Source organism: Panthera pardus, unplaced genomic scaffold (genome assembly GCF_024362965.1).
Source record: "Panthera pardus isolate Hobbes unplaced genomic scaffold, ASM2436296v1 HiC_scaffold_10, whole genome shotgun sequence".
In the NCBI taxonomy this organism is placed as follows: domain Eukaryota; kingdom Metazoa; phylum Chordata; class Mammalia; order Carnivora; family Felidae; genus Panthera; species Panthera pardus.
In genome coordinates this window covers 85,267,220-85,288,686 of record NW_026526655.1, presented here as the reverse complement: position 1 = coordinate 85,288,686, position 21,467 = coordinate 85,267,220, and the positions used below count along the sequence as shown (strand labels likewise).

The 21,467-nt window shown below is 36.7% G+C and overlaps 1 long non-coding RNA gene across 1 annotated transcript in view; it reads left to right on the top strand.

Annotated features, from left to right (window-relative positions):
• LOC128777041 (uncharacterized) overlaps nt 1-19,309 on the top strand; it is a 57,115-nt gene extending 37,806 nt beyond the window's left edge. The window contains exon 3 of the long non-coding RNA XR_008422193.1: nt 18,857-19,309. This is a non-coding gene — a long non-coding RNA (uncharacterized LOC128777041). The remainder of the gene's footprint in view (nt 1-18,856) is intronic.
• The last annotated feature ends 2,158 nt before the right edge of the window (nt 19,310-21,467 follow it).

Below are 21,467 nucleotides of genomic sequence, written 5' to 3'. Positions count from 1 at the left end.
AGTAGAGGGATGATTCTTTGTTGTCTGTAAATTAAGAAGTGAAATGAGGTTCCTGGAGATGAGGATGGGGATCAGGTTAGTCGTGAGGCTCAAAGAGACGGTGAGTTTGGGAATAGCCCTCAGTGAAGAATGAAAGCAAGACATGCTGAAGGGCTAGAAGTACTATTGGTAGCGCTGTCTGGAAATATATCTGGCAAGGAAACAGGCTGTCTGTAAAGTCATGAACGAATTAGTGGAGTTTTCACTTTAGCCGTTGAAGTGCCACTGAACACAATTAGCAGATTATTTCTCACGAAATGTCATGGCCAGTACTTATAATTGTAATCATCAACTTTACAGTGCTGGTTGTTTGGAATTTGAGAAACTTGGAGTTCGTAATTAAAATATTACAGCAGTTTTGTGAATTGTAGTAGATGTTTATGTATATGAACTGTTATATTTTCTTACCTGTAAAATGGTTCTGATACTATTAAAGTATATTCTCACTTTAACCTTGTTTCTGGTTAAATTTTCAAGCTGTAGAATTTCATGTGTTATAATTTCTGTGTGGCAGGTTTTCTCAGGGGATATAGTTGAGTTCATGCACACTTTTATATGATGTGTAGTTCTTAACACTAATTTCAATAAATTAGATAATACATTACATTGCTACATTTCACTGTTAACATAGAACTGGAAAATAAGGTTTTTTTCCTAAAAATAAAGGGAACAGTGATTTGTTTCCTACATAAAGTATTCCTAACTTGCATGTGCACGCGCACACACACACACACACACACACACACACACAGGTCCATGAATGCATATATTTGTGTTCAAAGAGCAAAAAAAGATTTAGAAAAGAGGGCAGACTTGCTAGGATTTTAAATCAATATTTGTATGACACCTTTTTATCTACTGCCGTTAAGAAATAAAAACACATTAAACTTTTTAATAAAAGTAAGTTAGAGTAACTGAGAACATTTTCAATCACATAATAAAGATTTGTTTCAGACATAAACAATGACTTTCTGTGAGCTCTGCCCTGACCTCTAAAGAATTCAGAGTGACATTCACTATCCAACAGGGTTTTTCCTTCCGAAAACACAGCCCACCAAGCATCCCCTCGTCTTTGGTTCCCGCGTTAAGACACCAGGCAAGCATGAGAAACCAAAACAGGCTGGCTGAGGCTTGGTAAAGAAGACAGTGCAGAGGACAGGAAGGCTTAAGGCAGAATTTTCCTAGAAGCCCGTAGCTGCCCGAACCAGGCCTTCAGATCCTGACCCTTTTCTGGAAAGGGACCAGTAGGAGCTGGGTAGGGATAAAGAGGAAAAACATGGGAGATGATCAGAGAGCAAGTAGACCACATCCCCAAGCTCTACATAGTAATGTATCAACATTCATTCATTAATTCCACAAATCTTTGCATGCCAGGCATGGTTTTTGGTAATAAGATACAATACTGAATAAAACAAAGTCCCTGCCCTCAGCCTAGTTCAAGAGACAGACAAGGAACAAATAAAGATGTCATAAGTCATGTGGTGATACCTACTATGGAGAAAAAACAAAATAAAAGAAGAGGAAGTATTGGGATGGGTTTCGACTTGCCAGGGCATTACGTTCAATTTTTATTTCACAAGACATTAAGTAAATTTTTAGTATAAGCATGTCCTGTGCAATATTGGGGATTATTAACTTTTTTAGTAGAAGTATGTCTTGTGTATTATTTGGGATATATTTATGCTAAAAAATGAAGTATTTATTGTTTATCTGAAATATAAATATAACTAGGTGCTCCTCCACCCCCAATCTTGCAACCTTATTAGAATTAGAAGTGGGAGAGAGATTTTATATTGAGTAGTCAAGGAAGCCTTTTGATAGTACTACAGAAAAGCAGGACCTAAAGGAAGTATGTCACTCCTATGTGGATCCTGAAGAACTTAACAGAAGACCTTGGGGGAGGGGAAGGAAAAAAAAAAAGGTTAGAGAGGGAGGGAGCCAAAACATAAGAGACTGTTAAAAACTGAGAACAAACTGAGGGTTGATGGGGGGTGGAAGGGAGGGGAGGGGGGGTGAGGGGTATTGAGGAGGGCACCTTTTGGGATGAGCACTGGGTGTTATATGGAAACCAATTTGACAATAAATTTCATATTAAAAAAAAAAAAAAGAGTGGTGTTCCCCTGAGACACAGTATGTGAGTGAAAAGGTCCTGAGGCTAGAGGTGTTTCTGAGAGACCAGTGTAGATGATGGGGGCTGAGAAACGAGTTGTAAAATTCAGGGGGATGAGCTCAGACAGTTGGATAAGGAGCCACATCCTGTAGATTTTATAGGAGAGCAGAAGAACTTTGGCATTCACTCCAAAAAGGATGAGAAGTCACTGGAAAATTTAGGTCAGGAAATGCCATAATCTACTTTGAATTTTAAAAGGGTACGCCTGCTAAGAAGAACAGAGAGTGGGACTAAGAAGAGAGGTGGAAGCAGGGAAACCAGTCAGGAGTCAATTGCAAAAATTCAAAAAAAGAAATGACTGTGGTTTTGTGTGAGTGTGGTAGCAATGGAGGAAAAGAAAATGGGACATTTTCTGAATAGATTTTGAATACCTCTGGGTAGAACCCATAGGATATGTTGACAAAGTGCATGTTGTGCGATTTGTGGGAAAGAAGGCAAGGATACCTGTCATGGGTTTGGCCTGAGCAATGAGAAGAATGGGATATTGGAGTGGATATGGATGTAGGAGCAGGCTAAGGAAGGTTATGTGTTTTACAGGGCAGTCCGAAGCATGTTTTTAAGGAGTTGGGTTTGTAGTTCACATGGAGATCACTAACAGGCAATAGTATACATACATCTGATGCTTAGGGGGAGATCAGGAATGCAGACATACGTGCGAGTTGTCAACAAATGGATGTTATATGAAGTCATGAAATTAGTGGAATCACCTCAAGAAGAGAGAGGATCCAAGGCTTGACCTCTGGACACTACCACAGGTAGAAGCATAGTAAATAAAAGAAACATTGAAGAAGAAGCATTTAGAGACATAAGAGGAAAATTGAAGGAGAGAAGTGTCAAAGAAAGCGAGGGAAGAATAGTGTGTTAAGGAAGAAAGATAATCAGTTATGTTAGATGCTATTGATCTTTTGAATTACAGTAAGAGTACCCCCAAGGTCTTTTAACTATATTGGTTTCACTCAAAATACAATAAAAGATGAGATCTATCTATCATGATATCTGCGATGAGGCTTTTAATCCCTTCTTTTTTCTTTAGCTCCATCTTTCTAGATTGGAAGTATTTTGGTAAACAATTCAGCAATATAAGAGGACAAATATGAGTCAATATTGGCAATTCCTGCTGTTTAATTCACTATACTTGTATTTGTTTTATATTCAGTTAACTTTCACCACCTCCTGGACTCTCTAGGTCTTTTGCTAATACATCCTATTTTTAATCTGAATCTCTATTTTGAATCTACCTATCTTTTATTTGATTTTTCTGTGCTCACCACAAAGTCATTCACCTTTGTAAATACATATACGAACGCAGGGCCAAGCTAAAGTTTGACTTCCCTGACCATGCCTCCACTTATTATAGCTAATAATACACCTTGATCTAAAGAGTATCTAAACCTTATTTCCTTGAAATAGAAACTTCATCTATTCAGTGATCTACTCCCTGTGTTTTGCTAGCTGATCCAAAGAACAAGTCAAATTAATGTTTTGAACATCTAGTAGCCTAATAGCCTCCATTTCAAAATACTACACGTTAAAGGAAGCACAGAGTAGCTACTGAAGAAAAAAAGTTGAATTATATCTCAATGAGAAGTCAGGTATGAGGACAAATTTGATGGGGAGGCAGTTTGGAGTCGGTCTCAGAAAAGTCATCCTCAACTCATGGAAAGTACACTGTTGCCCACTTTTCAGCATGGTGTTGCCCCTCTATGTATGAAAGAATTACCTCATTCTTTTCCTCAATTCAAGCGAAACATATAATGTGCAAAATGTTTTAGGATTATTTTTTTGTTTTATTTAGAAAAAATGAATCAAATATTTTCTCTACACACTCCCATAGTTCCTATTTAGTGTGTGTGTGTGTGTGTGTGTGTGTGTGTGTGTGTGTGTGTTCTGCTAACAAGAATATACTTATTTAATGAAAAGGACAGTTACAGTTAAAAGTTAAGTCATATTCACATTTGTGTTCTCAAAAAAGCAAGCATGGAGCCGGATTATCAATCATCTGATGTGAAGTGTAGATGTGAGCAGGGGTTCGTTTACTAGCCTCACTGAGCCACCAGGAAATCCACTTCTGGCTCTGCGGTGTGTCTGTGCCTAGCGTGGGTAATCTGAGCTGCTCGCGTGTTCACCTCTAACTAGTCAATGGAGTCAGGCAATCAGACTCTATGAGCTGCAAAAATGTCACCTTTGTTGAACCTGAAGGCCCTTAATATCAGGTCCTATTTAAATAAAACGCGATGCTCAGTTGCTTATCTGTTTCCTTCCAAACGCTCAGAACCTCACAAGTTAGTCGGCAAAATAGGGTTGAAAATTTGGCCACGTTTCTAGAACATCCGCCCCTGGTGCTCGCCAAAAATATCAAAACAGCGGACTTTCTTGTGGTACTCAGGCTCTTCTGATTTCAGGCCCAGTTAAATACGAAGCACTTTCTTCTTCCTTTTTGGGTGGGAAAGTAGGGTACGAGAAAACTAGAGGAAGATGGAATATCTAGACATTTAGAAATTAATCTTTTCATATTTTCAGCTCCTTGACTGAAAGTAATGTAAAGTAATGAGTTGGAATGTTTTTTTGTGTGAAGTAAAAAGAGAGCACAGAAAAAAAAAATGGAGGCAATCTCCGTGCCAAGACCAAAGGGTAATTTTGTGTCCTGGCAGTTCAGGTTGTGGGTTGCTTTGCCACAACTATGCTTCCACTGCTATTCCTTAGTCTGCTCAGAGTTCTACCCTGACTAGTGCCCACATAATCTAATAATGAGCAGATGCTCCTGCTGTGGACACTGCTCTTAAATGATGATTTCGGAGGGGAATTTAACTGTTTCATGATCCCAGGAGACCATGGAATGGAAAGAAAAAAAAAAAAAAGAAGAGTAACACAACTTCCTAAAATAATTAATATAGCTTACAAACATACCTAATGTACAAAAAGGACCTGAACCAACAATTAAAAACAAAACAAAGCAAAGTAAACACACAAGAGAGAGAATAGTGTTTTAGAAAACTTTCTTTTTTACTTTCTTTAATGTTTAGGGATCTTGGTGGTATTATTCAAAGTATCTTGGTTTCATTAGGCACCATTGATCAAAGAAATCACATAGTTTGTCAGAGGTAAGATATTTCCATGCTGCACGTAGTTGAGTGATACATGTTCAGATTTCAATGTCTAGCAGGAAGTGGTACCTGGCTAAATGATGGTTCCAGGAGCAAGGAGCAAGGTTTTGATTTTGAAGAAGCAAAAATACATGTAAATGATATGTAATTAAAGAAAAACTTTCTAGCATCTATGGACACGTCAGGAACAATAGGTATTCCAGAAATCTAGAGAATAAATTGTGCTTAAGAAGTTTGCTTAAAAATATTTCCTTAGGCTATAAATTGTGAATTTTATTTTATTGTTTAATTTTTTTAATGTTTATTCATTTTTGAAAGACAGAGAGAGACAGAGCACAAGCAGGGGTGGGGTGGAGAGAGAGGGGGGGATATAGAATCTGAAGCAGGCTCCAGGCTCTGACCTGTCAGCACAGAGCCCAACGCGGGGCTTGAACTCACGAACCGAGAGATCATGCCCTGAGCAGAAGTCGGATGCTCAACCGACTGAGCCACCCAGGCGCCCCATGAATTGTGAATTTTAATTGTGTTACTTCTACCATTACTTCTTCTGGAATCCTCTCCATAACTATAAAAGAGAGGGTGGAGAGGTGCACCTTGCAGAAGATGGCAGATCATTAGTTTGATTAACAATTTAGTTATTTGGGGGCACCTGGGTGGCTTAGTCAAGCATCCAACTTCAGGTCAGGTCATGATTCTGCAGTTGGCGGGTTTGAGCTCTGCTTCGGGCTCTGTGCAGAAAACTCAGAGCCTGGAGCCTGTTTCAGATGCTATGTCTCCCTCTCTCTCTGCCCCTCCCCCGATCTCTCTGTCTCTCTCTTTCTCTCTCAAAAATAAATAAACATTAAAAAAATTTTAATAAAATTATTTATTTATTTGATGTTTTTAAATAATTTATTTCACAATATCAATGTAATATATGGAAATAGAAGAGGTATCTCCAAGATATATAGAATAAAATAAACATTTATTCTCATTACTCATAGTTGAACATTATTGACATTTGGGTGTTTTCTTTCTATCTTTTCAATATATATATGCGTGTGTGTGTGTGTGTGTATAGATGTATACATAGATATATAGATATACATATATTCATTTGTGTTTTGTTTTCTGATAAAATGACATTATTTCCTCTAAAATGGTTTTCTATAGTTTTTGCTGCTGTTTTTTGCAATTTGTGTTTTGTTTTCCTATAAAATGGGATTCTATAATTTTTGCTGCTCTTTTGCAGTTAGCATGATAGTTTGAGCAGATTCCATGCTATTAAATATTCTCAAAACCATGTTTTACAGTGGTTATATATTATTCTGTTATATGATGGACTGCAATTTATTAAATCATTTCACATTTGAAGCAATAATGATGACTCCAAAATTCTACCATCATAAATGATCATTCAATAAATAACCTTATACATAAAATTTTACAACCACTTCTCATGATATATTTTGGAAGATTTTTTTTTCTGGTGTAACTGCCAGATCAAACTATATATTGTAAATTTTAAAATTTGATACATATCGGCAAATTGCTGTCCAGAAACATATATTCCTTGCAAAATCGCTGTCTGTTTGTAATACGTGTGCATTTTAAGCCTTTCACAATGTGGTCTGTTTTCTTAGCTTTTTTTCTCACTGGGGCTTTGATGTTTCATAAGGTTTGTATTTATATTCCAGTGGTTAGCTTTATGATTATACCTCATTATAAGACCCTTAGTCTTCTCTTTTTTAAGACAGCATAGTATTTTTCTACTATGGATATTCTGGTTATCTATTGCTGCCTACCAAACCATCCTAAAACTTAGTGGTATGAAACAATATTTGATTTTATCTCACAATTTTGTGGGTAGAAATTCACATAAAGATCAGGTGGGTGATACTTCTACTCCATATTTCATCAACTGGTTTCACTTGTTAATATTTACCTGATAGCTTGGCTGTCTGAAGGTTTCAAAATGGTTTAACTTACATGTTAGTGCTTTGATGGAAATGGTCAAGAGGTTGGGCTCAATTGGGATCCTCTCATTTCCCATGTAATCTGAGGACCTTTCCAAGTTGTATGTCTCTGGGGGGCAGGGGTAGTCAAACATGGCAAATCATGGTACAAATAGTATCATGTGAGCCGTGGGAGGAAGCTGAAAGGCTTCTTATGATCTTGCTTCAGTCTCAGAAGTAGTTGAATGACATTTCAACTACCTTCTATTGAGCCGAAAAATCACTGGAGTCTGGCCTGATTTAAGGGGAAGGAAATTTCAATGAAAAGAGTAGAAAATAATTCATGACTATCTCTAATCTAAGCTATTCATCCTTTGGCCACAAATTATTTACTTTCTACAACATAGGAAATACTTTCATCTCCTCCCAAGACTTGCAAATTTTCACCCCCTTATTACATCTGTGTGTATTCCAGGATTTTATCCACTAAATTAGGGCTATGTACTCTCTGCTCCCCATCCCTACATGCAACGTTGAGGTAGAGATAGAATCAATAGGCACTCAAGTCAAAAAAGGAGAACGTGAGGTACTAGTGGTTGAGAGTAATTCCAAAATTCAGCGGTTTTTATAATCTAATTCAGCTCCCTGAAAAATGATTCTTTGAGAGTCTTGACTATACCCTCTGGGTTTCTGGTTCTTGCCTCCAACTCATCCCACCTTTTTCATTAGAAATTGCAAATGCTAGTATGTATGTAACTTTCTCAACATGCTTTGTAGCTATAGAATTTTTGAAGTTCAAAGATCTTTTTTATTTTGTACAGTTTTTGTACATGTCAACTTCAGTCCAATCTAATATAATCACTTTAAAAAAGCTTTTTTTAAAAAAAAAATATCAATTAATCATTCACTTCATTAGATAAAAGCCATGTTCACAAATCTCTTTGAGAATAGTTCCTTCTTTATCTTAGGCTTCCTGTGACATTGCTGAAGGACAATGCTTTTAAAAGTCTCATAAATACTGTCTGTGGATGAAAGTTTTCTTAATATGTGCCCCTTCTGTGGTCCGTGCTTCCTCTGCCTCTCAGAACCTAACCCATTCCCTCACTGCTTTTGCAGCCAGTTCTGTGTTTCTTTAGTCCCTTCTTGGCCACCATTATCAATGGATACAGTCCATATATGGAAGGATTTCCTTTTTTCTGGCACTTTCAGAGATCTGCTATCATTAGCTATCCTGGCTCCATTTTTCATTTCTTTGCTACTACTTGTGTTGCCTCTTTCTAGAAGGATTACCGATTACCCAAACACTTTGTCAGTCTCAGCTGCCTTAATCAGCACTTAGACAATTTGAAATCTGTCTCCAAATTTCCCTGGAAATGCAGTTCATAGGTTTTGTTCTTGCTGTTTTCCTTCTTGTATAGTTTCCAAGAGAGAGGAGGAAAGTTTCAGATTTAACCTCCTACCACGTTTCTACCAGATTTAGAATTGATTTATTTTTAATATTCTTATATTTGAAGAAGTCACCTTTAGAGGTGAATACCAACTTGAAAAGGGGTAAAATAGAACAATCTGAAGTAGAAAGTTTGATATTAACTTAATTGGTAACAAGTGGGACACAACTTATTGAGGCCATTTGGGTATCACAAATTGTAGTAATATCTCAACAAAGCACCCTGTTCTTCATTTCAGTAATGAGTTCAGATGGGGGTGAGAGTCAGAGATAAGATGAAAAGAAATGAGGAAGAGGAGATAGTATAAGAGAAGGGGGACAAGATCTAACTTTTAGTTCATGAGATAAGTCAAAGTGAACTAAAGTCAAAGCAACTAAGGTGAGAACACTAAGTCGAAATGGACTTTTTCATAAATATCACATTAATATTTGGAGAAAAAAATAGCATATTTACATTAAAAGAAGCATGTGTATGTTATAAAATCCACTATAAAAGTTAAATAGGAGTTAAAACAGGAGATTTAAGTTAAAACAGGAGATTCTTTCTAGAATTCTCTTTGATCCGACCTTTATATATCTGGCCCTGATCATTCAGATGTCAAATGTCACCTGATGAAGGACTTCTCTGAACTCTCAACCCAAAGTAGTCCGTGAATCTCCAGCTTCTCAGTCGATTTTAGTCCGTATAGTATTTTTTGCCCTCGGATAATCCTTGTGTATTTTTTTTTTATTTCTCTCTTACTCCACTCATCCCAATAAATTATAAACTCCCTAAGAAAGGCAACCTGTGGGACTCTTCCTGTATTGTTTGCTCTGCATCTAGACAGATCCTGGTGCCTAGTTGGATCGTGATTGCATTTTGTTTATGAGTGCTAGAAGTGACAGAAATTTCAGACTGGTAGTAGTGGGCCACGGAGGTTTCCACTTCTGGACATCTAATAACTCTTTTCTGATCTTCAATATACTTAGATGCCAATGGGATTTTGTTCCTTTATGTTGGCTACTTCTAGTATTTAAGAAGCTAAAGACTTTATTATTTTTCTGTTGCATTTGATCATCTTACCAGCATTCATTAATTTTAAGTGTTTTTAAGTTGTATGCTTTGTTTTCAGTGTGGTCTAGTCATAGAGATAACTTTGTTTCCTCCTTTCCAAAGGTTTTATTTATTTTGTATAAACGATTTCACTGGCTCTTTAATTAGCCAGGACCTTCCCAACATTATTGTGCAATAATGATGATGGTGGGAAGTCTTCCTTTGTTCCTCAGCTTAATGAGAATATCTGTAGAAATTTAAAATAAGGTAAAGCTGATTAATGATTTAAAAGCTATTCTGTACAATGCTTAATAAGTAATAGGATTGCATTTTATCCAATGAAACGTCTTTATAATGGTGAGTTTGATGACTGGTACTTGTATTTGGTATTTTCACATCTGTATAACTGAGATAAGTGCACAATATTTTTTTTATTTTCTTGTTACTCTAAGCAGATTTTGATATTAAGTATTTCATTTTTAAAATTAAAAGAGTACCTTTTATCTGTTAGGAGCTCTAGAATAAATGATACAGAGCTGATTTTGTTCTCTGAAAATTTAAACACAAATGCTCACTAGTTAAAATAAAGTATTATGTTGGCCTAGAGCCATCTTTAGAGATTTTTTGGGGGTGGTGTAACATTTCCAATGTATTCAATGGTTACTTACATACATGGGATGCCTATTTAAAGTTGATACAATTGTGAAATATGTATTTTACCAGAGAATTGCCCAGTTCTTTCAATTTATCAAACTGATTAAGAATTATGCATTCTTACCTCTTATAACCATTTATCTAATGATTTTATTAGAAATAACATAGCTGTTAGGAGCACAGATCTCGGAGTCAAGGCAAGGAGGTGCTACATTAAAATCCATATTTGATACATGTGGAGTTTTGTGATTATAGTAAATTAAACCCCCAATTTCAGTGGCCAAATTTGTAAAAAACAGGAAAACAAATAAGCACTTTAGACTTTTGCTCTAAGGATTAACTAAAATAATATACAAATCTCTAAGGATCATCTGCTACAGAGAAACACACAACACATACTATTTACCATTATAGTTATCATCATAATCCTTTCCCTCTCAATTTCATTTGCAAATTTATGTATGTATGTATGCATGTATTAATTTTTTTATTTATTTCTCACTCAATTTTTTCCATTCTTTTATACTTCTTGAATTTATTTATAATATTTCTATGATCTTCCTCTTTTATAATAAATTAATTTCTCCCCTTATCATCACTGTTATCTTTCTCCTATTTTCCTTAAGTGTGTTTTCTTTTTCTAATTTCTTTAATCAAATGCTTGGTTCATTTTCATTTTTCTCTTGTGTAATTATAAAAATATGTCAAGGCTGGTATTTTGTCTCTGGATACCACCTTGGTGGCATCTCATAAGAGTTAAAAAGTAATATACTCATTTCTTTATTTTCAAAATAATCTATATGTATTAATTTTTATTTCTTCTTGGTCTAAATTTATTTAGCAAAATTATTGTAAATTCCCTAATATTTAGAATTTTTGCTGGTTTTCTTTGTTTCTTTAGCTTTTTGTTATTATTTCTTACATTTTCTGGGTTTTCAGAAAATGTACCCTGCATAATTTCTGCTTTGTAGAGTATATTGAAATATTTCGTGAAACTATAGATGACTATTTTTTTCCACATGTTATATAAATATTATATATTTTATGTTTTTATAGAATTTATAGTTAAAATATATTTATTCAACCATATTACTTTTTTGAATAATTAAAATTTTTTTTTCTTAACCTACTTAACCTAGAAACATCTAGGTTTCTTAACCTAGAAACATCAAAGACAGAACTGTATTAAAGTTGTTAAAAAACAAAATACAACAAAGTAAATATGAAGATCTAATTGGTTTTATTAGGTGATTGATGAATCAGGGAGCATCCCATCTGTCAAGTAGAGAGGAAACTCCCAGCAGTTGTACAAAAATGGAAGGTTTTTATAAGAAGCAGGGTGGGGCAAGAACTTATTAGCAAAAAAAAAAAAAAAAAAAAAAAGATTGTTTCAGGCCAGGAGGTCTTTTCTGGTGAGAACGGGTCAGGAGGGTTTCTATCATGTGGATTTCTGTCATGTGGTGCTGACCAGGAAATTTCAGGTTGACTGTTATAAGGTCACATTCCTTGAATAGGTTGAAACTGTAATTAAGTCTTGGTTTGCTATCTTGGAGGAAAATGACTCGACCTTGGGCTTGCTTTTTCTTTTTTACTGAAGTCTTCTACAGAAGTTCTGTTACTATCCATTTTTCACATAATGTTTTTTAATGCTATTTGTTTAGCACATAAAGATTTATGACATTTTTACCACTTTATTGTAAAGTACACTTTTTCTGTATAAATGGCCTTTTGTAATCTGGTTACTTTCCCCTTCAAATATATATTGGTTTTGCCCTCATATTTTCATCCCTACAATTGAACTTATGGACACTTTTTCTTGGTAAAAATAAAAGTTATATGAAAAGAACTGAAAGATCAAAGTCCCTCATGATATATTTAGAGCAAGGTAACTGCCCTTGTTTTCTTTCTGGAGGGAAAAATCTTTGCCTGAAGAATTTTCTCCTGACATGCAGGTGATAACATGTAACATTAGCATGAAAGAGTATGAGAAAGAAGGATTTGCTCTTGACTAGTTAAGAAATAGGCTTAACAATTCACAAATTTCTTATGGGATTAGACTTTAATACCTAATAATCACCTTTGTCAGGGAAAATGTATGCGACACTGTGGGAAGTAATTGCAATTTATGGAAATGTTTTGAACCAAAGGAAAACTCAAAATATTGCTACTGAGAATGGCAATGCAATGTTGGCTCACTGTAGCGAAGGAAGACTCCTCTTGATTAGCACATCCTCTGGTCTTCCTCTCAGACAAGACTGCATGTCTGGAAGAACTTCCCAGCTTTGGCTCCTTAAACTCATACTTCATCATCCCAATTAAAACCCCATTTCCACAACACTCTGCAAGAGAAATTGCAATTGATTCCCCAGGTAGCTTTTCCCTTTCACACTGATATATATACATATATATATATATATATATATATATATATATACACACACACATATACACATATATACATATATATATACATATATACGTGTATATGTGTATATATATATATATATATATATATATATATTTAACATCTCATTACTTACACAAATCCTTGCTTAATTCCTCTTCATTTGTTTGTATCTTCCTTCTCCAGTCACCGATGGTAAGCTTCTAGCAGACAGGAATCTTCTTGAGGTTGCTCTGTACTAGGCTGAACACAGACAGATGCTTAAAACTCTACCATGATGTGCCAGTCCTTTCCTTTTATGAACATTATGCATCCATTCTTGTGCCTCCTTTCTCTTTTCCCCAAAAAGAACATAATAATTGATTCTAGTCCAAGCGTTAGGTAAAGCAGTGAGGCATAAAGATGAAAGAAGTTTTAATTTTGTGTTAAAATCTTCAATTTTTGCCCACAATTATTTGAGAGCTACATTTGACAAGGCCTATAATATAAATTTAGTTTGAAATGTTTTCATAAATTTGCAATTGCATGGTAATTGGGGAGAGGGAGTAGTAGTTAGGTTAGCTGTAAGTTGCTGTATCATCTCATCAAAGGAATCTAAGTAGCCTCTTGTCTCAATCTATCCATTAATTTCCATTTATGTCTCAACCACTTCATAATCTACTGATTACTGAATGAGCTGTTATCCATGCAGTCTGATATTTGGGGGCCTTAAAAAAGCAATTGTCTGCAATATGCAGTACCTGGTAGAGGTTACAATAAAACAATGCCATGGCAGGACATCTAGGATCCCTGAATAGTCTGTAATTAAGGAGGAGTTGTGGAGGAGTGGTGCTTGTATTATATAAAGGAGAGATCTGTAATTGAATTAAGCAGTGGGGGGAGGGGAAGAAAACAAAGATCAAAGCTCAGATAACATCAGTTCCTTTCCTTGGCAATGACATTAACGATGAAAAGATTTCTTTGTTCTTTTGCATATTATACCACCCCACTTAAAGTGAACACGCGGTTGCAAAATTTGCCATTTGCCCTCGAATCCTGAGTATTTTGAATGCTAAAGGACAACTTTAACAGATTGAGCTTGAGTTTCAGAAATCTCCTCCTAATACTTCCTACGCGGAACTTTAAGGCTGTACATGAAAGCGGCTGACAAGGCTAAGAGAAAGAAAACCCTTAAGAGTGAACACCCTTAGTAGTGTCCTACACAGAACTGCAGTTAGGATTAGCCTCAGGGGGCCATTTCCAGGGAAAGCCTCACCTGGTGAGGTCAGAACCTCAGGAGTTTGAAAGCAAGGGTCATGCTTCATTACAATGTGGGCTGGAGGTGAGCAAACAGATCCCATCGCTCTTTAGAGAAGCTATTTCAAGGCTGGCCCAAGTGCTCAGGCATAAATACACTAGCAGGAGGCCCTTTAGAAGGGGTTCAGACAAGTTATAGTACTATCTGAACGTGAGCCAGGCCAAACTGCTAGGGCCTGAATTAAAAGGAAACAGTTTATAGGCTGTGGGACCTCTTACCAATCCATCTTTTTTCACTGGGGAGGAAAAAAAGTCTCTTTTGCGGAGGTGATGAAAACCTGTATTAAAAGGTGACACAGCAGAAAAAAAAAAAAAAAAAAGAAGAAGGCTAAGCCAATTGGTGGAGTATTTCAGAAAACAAGAAAAAAAATAATAAAAGCCAACATGATGTTAAAAGTATTTAAGTTGGGAAGGGAGAAAATGAGGAAAAATCATGGTATAGTCTATGATTAGCAGTTCCAGGACAGATGATAATGACAGTAAAGAATTATCTAGAAAATTCAAGAATTATGTTCTATTTAAGTAAGCCTCTACTTTTTGAAATAGCTACATATATGAATATGTTGATGAACCCTTCAGTATGGTGTGAGATGTAAACTTTGTAAAATTTAAACACAGCCGATTGAATAGGACTATAGCTAATGCCTGTGTTCTTTTTAAAAAGATTTTTTTTAATGTTTATTTTTGAGAGAGACAGAGTGTGAACGGGGGAGGGGTAGAGAGAGAGGAAGACACAGAATCTGAAGTAGGCTCCAGGCTCCGAGCTGTTAGCACAGAGCCCAACACTGGGCTTGAACTCCTAAATTGTGAGATCATGACCTGAGCAGAAGTCGGACGCTAAACAGACTGAGCCACCTAGGCGCTCCAAGCCAATGTTCTTGATAAGTCTAGTAAGGGGCAGTCCAGCCAAAGCATGACATATGAATCTGATAATTGTTCTTCTGTACTGTAAATATTAGCCTATAAATGACCTTCTGCCCGCTTCAAGTTCTTTTTCTTATCCCCACGAGCCCATGGGCACTTGTACATACATATAAACTTCCATACAGATCACCAAGTTTTACTGTCATTGCTCATTACAGGTTGAAAAACTAGAATACATAGTAACACACAGGGTGTCCTGTTAGTAACTGTCTTTTGGAATGTGCTCACATGGGATATATATTATTCTTTCATGTTAATATAAATGGCGTAAGAGGATTTGCTAGATGGTACTATGACTGCAAAGAATGGAAATGTGTCACCCAGATTCCCTGTAAGAAGGGACTTATTGCCCTAACTTCTAGCAGAGAGTCTCCATCTGTCAGCTCCTTCAGGGCCTGCCAAACTTTCTATGGGTTCCTTCCTCCCAGGCATGCTTTTCCTGCCTCCACCCCATCCCTATCTGATGACTGATGGAGACATGTATAAATATCCAGCCATTTCTGCCCAAGACAGAGTAACTCTGAAGGGGTATATATGTACTAGAGCTCTTCTGAGCTTCTGACCAATAGTTTATTGTGCTTCTATGGCTATTCAACTTCTCCCTCTGCACCACCTTGCCTCCTCTCCTGACATTTTGTAATTGTCAAATTCAGTCTCATTTCCTACTTCCAGAGAAACCAGCCTGTGAATATGACCATATTAAGAGGATTTCTAGTAAGTGTTCTGTGCATGGACCTTATTTTACAGATTAAGCAATTAAAGTACAAAAAGTTTGCTTGGGACAAACTGAATTACATATTAGGTGCAATGGCTATGATTTTCCAATCTCCGTATTAGCCTCTCATCTATCTGATTATAAGACTTTCCAGGGATATTTAATAAGAATGTCAACTCTGTAAGTTTCAGTTCCATAGGCTAGTGTAAATCTTGGCTGTCAAGTGACTTTAGTTGTATATTAAAGTTATGTAGGGATGCCTCGGTGGCTTAGTTGGTTAAGCGTCCAAATCTTGATTTTGACTCAGGTCAGGATCTCATGGTACATGAGTTCGAAACCCGCATCGGTCTGGGTGCTGACATTGCAGAGACTGCTCAAGATTCTATGTTCTCTTCTCTTCTCTCTCTCAAAATAAATAAATAAACTTAATAAAAAACAAAGTTAAGTGTAGGGTAGCTAATGAACTAAAACATACAGGGATATTGAATAATTGAGAATCACCATTAAGTTTCCATCTTTTTCTAAAAGATTTTTGTCATATCTTTTACATCTTCAGTAAAATTATGTAACTAGAGGAGAACTTGGAGATGATGTAGTTCAACCTTTTTAATCGGTACATGAGTAGAACTTGAAGCTATGATCTTAAATAAGAAAAGTGGACAAGATGGGCCACAAGTAGATAAACCCAAGGACAGTCAATGCATTAGGTGGTACTGGGGATCAGTATGAACCATGAATGTTGTAGACAATCAGGTGTAACCATTTTCATGCTAATTAGCCAGTTTTTATTAATTAGTTATCGATACACATTTACTTCCTTTAGTATGTAAAATGGATAATGAAACTATATGATGTATCCTGCCACTTACCTTATTTTCATGTTTCAAACTTTCAAATTGAGTGAAAAATATCCATTTAGATTACGAATGCTTATTTAGTATATACTCTGTGCGAGGCAATATTTTAGGCACTGGGAATATAGTGATCAGCAAACACAACTCTCTGACCTCATGGAGCTCATTATTTCTGGTAGAGGAAATAGCAATAATTAAGAAACTGATTAATTAAATCAGTAAATATAAGCCATAATCATATATTATAATGTCAAGTAAGTTTTAAGAATTAAGATGAAGTAGGATGAAAGAATAGTGACACCATAGGCTGTTCTATATATATATAGGTAAAGGTTGAGCTCTGGGAAGTTGATGGTGAACAGAGAGGTGAATAAAGTAAGAGAATGGGCCATGTAAATATCTAGCACACAAGTACTCCTAGCAAAGTGTGAAAGCCCCGAGATGGGAAGGCGAGTGTTATTGGAGTGCAATGAGTAAGCTGAAATATGTAGGAAATCAATTCAGTCATTCCAGAAGATGGATCTCGTGTGGACTTAGAAGCCATGTAGGGATTTTGAATTTTATCCTAAGTATAATGGGAAGGCATTGAAAGATTGAGGACAGGGACATTATATACTCTGATTTATCTTTTAAAAGGATCACCAACAACTGTGTGGAGGTGAGGAGGGAGCATCAGTAGAAGCAAGCAGTATGAGGAGCATTGCTTATTGTGGTAGCTCATTGCTCATTACTATTGCAGTGATGCAGACAAATGAATATAATGGCTTGGTGATAGCCCCGGAGATGATAAGTTGTTGGATTTGCTAATGATTTGGATGTGGAGTGTGAGAGAAAGAGAGCAGTCAATATTGCCTCTCCATGTTTTTTTGGAGCAACTAAGTGGTTGATGGTACCATTTACTGATATGGAGGCCACTATGGCAAGGAATAAAATGTACCATAAGTAAATACTGACCTATTGCCAATGGTTCATGCATGAGATAATGAAGTTTCCAAATCTTTTCTTACCCAATTATGGCTTTGCTTTTGGTTTTTAGTCCTTCATCATTTAGCCGGGGTCAAAGCAAGTACAAAATAAGAATGTGACATGGCAGAACGCCAAATGAGGAAAAATGAGATCTAGAAGGCATAAGATTGTAGGATGGTGGGGATACTTAGGGCAGAGCATTTGTACTTTTTTTTCTTTCTGGAATGGTTACAGCAAAGCAAGAAAGATGTTCTGCCCCACTATGAGGAATATAAAAAGCACAACACGAGGGTTCTTTAACATTCTATAATATCCCCCCTTTTTAAATTGATATTTTGTTCTAAAATAAAATAGGAGAGAATTATGCAAATAGCCTTTCTGCTTGCAATTTTCATTTCTATTTCTTAAATTATAGCGCCTCACTCCTGGCTATGTATTCAGTCACGAAATAGGCAGATGTCAGTCAATCTCCCAATAATCCTCTTTTCCTTATTCACTTCCTTGCTGCCTTGGGTGGAGGACTGCTTTAATTGTGGCTTAATGTATGTTTGTGAGAAGGAACTTGGGCTGCAGGTATTTGACAGGTTATGTTTACATTTAAGTTTCCTTTTAAGTTTCAGCCATAGTGCTTAAAGTCTGTTTGTTTCAAGAAACAGTCCTAAGGCCACAGTTAGGGTGCCAGCTAGGATCCCCTGAGAATTTGAAGCCACACTGAACCTCAGTGCCAAGAGATTAATGTTTGAGGAGTTGAAGTTGACTAACTCTACCACTTACCATACCAACCCTCATCCAACCAGCAACAAATGCCTAAAGAATAAAGTCTTGGCTAGTTCTACTAAGACAAATGTGCATTTGCCTTGGGAAAGTTTTGCCAAAAGCAGAACATGTTGGTGAGAAGCCCTCACCAAACCATCTGATCATCAGTGACATTGTCAATAACCGTCATTATCTTGGGGTGGGAGGCAAGGAACGTTTGTGGTAAAGCAATACGTTTCTTATTCTAATCTCTTTTCCACATACCTCATAGACTCCTGTGTCTTGAGATTTTTTAATATGCATGTTCAGAGACTAGTAGTGGTAATAATAAAGCTAAGCTTAATTGATGTCCTGCAGTAATCTGTAGCTCCAACTAACTCTTATAAAGTGGCAACCAACCTATAGAGAAAAATTCCAATCCTTAATTATTATGATACAGCTACCTTGTGATTTATCTCTAAAGACATTTCAATGGGCATTGAATTTTCAATATAGGTCAATTAATGTCAAATTAATTGCTGTTATTATGTTGCCCCAATTGACCTATTTCATATTTGCAGGACTCCAGCGAGAAGGAGGAAAAGACAACAGAATAAGCCTTTCCTTCTGAGCTGCTGAAATGCCCCATCTTTCTGGAATTGCATTCAGAGTAAGGATTTTGCATGAAAGAGCTTCAGGAAGTTACAAAACTCCTTTACATGGCCTGTTGGATCTGTGTACAATTTCCAGCATTACCCAGAATAAATACCAGGAGACTGGTGTGGTTTATACAAGAGTTTATAGAGAAAAAAAATCCACCCACTAGCTCCCATGCTGAGGATTACAACCAGGTCCCTACTGCCAAGTTTTGTGTTTAGGTAAAGCATGAGAAAATCTGCCATTTTTTTGAAAGTCACAAAAGGGTTTCTATAGTAAGGAGTGGTAAGAAGCTGACAGCTTTTTATGCATAAAAGGCAGCTGTTCCTTCTCAGGTAATATTATTAATAAACCCTAAGGTAATGTTTGCTCTGAAATATGTCTAATTGAAATAATTTACTCTGACCCTCGGAGAATTATGAAACTGTTTTCATCATGTTCACACACAGCAAAATAATTATGAGATGCCATATGGAAAAGCCATCATGTGGTAGATGTCTTTCTGAATCTATATTTCTGAAATGTTTCCCACAGATAAATCATATAGCTAATTCACAAAGTAGAGGTGAACAGTCCCTTTTCCACGTGGAGATTTGATGTGAAATGTTTGCAGTTCCAGAATATTAACAGGGGTGTTGACATCAGTAATTACTACAGTTATGAGACATTTCTCACAAAGTATTATGACAGCAATACTTGGTCACACAGGGAGAAAAAAGGTATGAGACTCTATACACAGCATTTGAAATATCTAGGTACCTTTAGTCCCAGAAAACTGTGGGCATATTGGTGCCTGAGGTACTTTTTGCCTTTAGCATAAAATCTGTCTGGAAAGTTCCAGCAGTTTCCACTGAGATAGCACATTTGGCAAGATGAGCCTGAGCGTGGTATGTAAGGACTTTCGGGAAAACTTGTCAGCTTTCACAGGGAAAGGTCCAAGTGTTTATGGGAACTATGAAGTGGTGTTGGGTGGCTCTCAAAGGGATTTGTGGGGTCATTTGGGACAGGGATTTGAAAGCTTTTTGATTGAAGCTCTTCTGAACTTATCAAAATGGTTAAAAGTCTGGCTGTGAGTCTCATGAGAGCAGACTTTCTTGTGAAATTTCTGGTATGGTACTTTCCTGCTGGGGTGAGAAAATCTTAGTAGGACAGACTTTCTCACCGTATTTTCATTCTTGAGATCTGTGTCCCTGTTAAACCCAGGAAATGGAGAGTCACAGGAAACTGAGCTTTACTTGAAACCTCCGGTAAGTTAAGATTCAGATTTCTCTAGAGTTTCAATTGTTTAAATCAACTTGTTCTATTTCCTGACAATACCCCTCCGCCCGCCCCCCCCCCCGCCCCCCACCAAAAAAAGTGGGATGCAAGAAAAAAAACACATAAAAAGAAGATTTTTTTAAAAGTGTGATTCCCTTTTCCATAACATTCCAGTTTGTCCAGATTCATATTAAATTAAAAAAAATTGATAAGTAAAGTAAAGCCTGTTAACCCTGTGCATTTCCTACCTGGAGAAATATCAAAAGCCTCCTTGACCCTTAACATTGTCACTGTTTAGAAGGATCTCCATTTCCAAAGCCCATGACTGGATTTCAGAACATTCAGTCACAGTTGAAACAAATGAGCATTTTCTTCTTGTAACAGCTCTTTTGAGGCAGACACTGGGATGCAGATTGTGAGTCTGGCCAGGCAGTGTCATCCTCACAATTAGCTAATATTTGGCACATTGATAGCCTAGTTCCGTCCCCTCGGGGCCTTGCAGGAGCCTCCCATTTGTTTACAGCCTCATCTTACTTCAATTCTCGGCATGCAATTATCCTGAAACTTGCAAGGAAAAACAAATTTACATAACAGCTCATGGATGTATGTGCGCTTTACAAATATTTACAAGGTTTTTAAAGAAACGCATGACAGACGCTTTTTTCACTTCTCCAAAATTACAGTTCTACCTTCGACAACAGAACATGGGATTAAAAAAATAGTGAGACGCAAAACTGGAAACTGGACAAAACGATGAAACCGCTGTTGTGTTCTAATATATTTTAGGTCAGATTCTTGTACTTCCCATTTTTAAACAACTGCCAAGCATTTGTTTTTATATCTCCTAGACATCTGTGCTATTGGTGAGTACTATTTCTAGCTATTGACTGTCCTAAAATAAAGGTAACATTTCTGGGTGATTTATAGTCTATCATTATTACAGTGCAGGCTCTGAATGCATGAACTAGAGATTTACTGCACGCTTGTGTCTTATCCCCGACTCATGTAATAGAGGAAAGGTAAAATGTCTTGGCTTCGTGATGGCTCCCTTCTTCAAGCAGCTGTCTTTTTTGGTGTGGTGCTTGCAGCTTGATTAAACTACATCGAGAAGGTCAGTGACCAAAGTTTGCCTTTAACCGTTTCCCATAACGTGTATTCCTCATAGGGAGCTCTTCTCAGCGCAGGTTATTTCCAGCAATGTTCTCAAACCGAAAGAATGGTATTTGCAGTAAACCAACACATTCCCACTTTCTATCCTTTATCTCACACGTAAGCGAT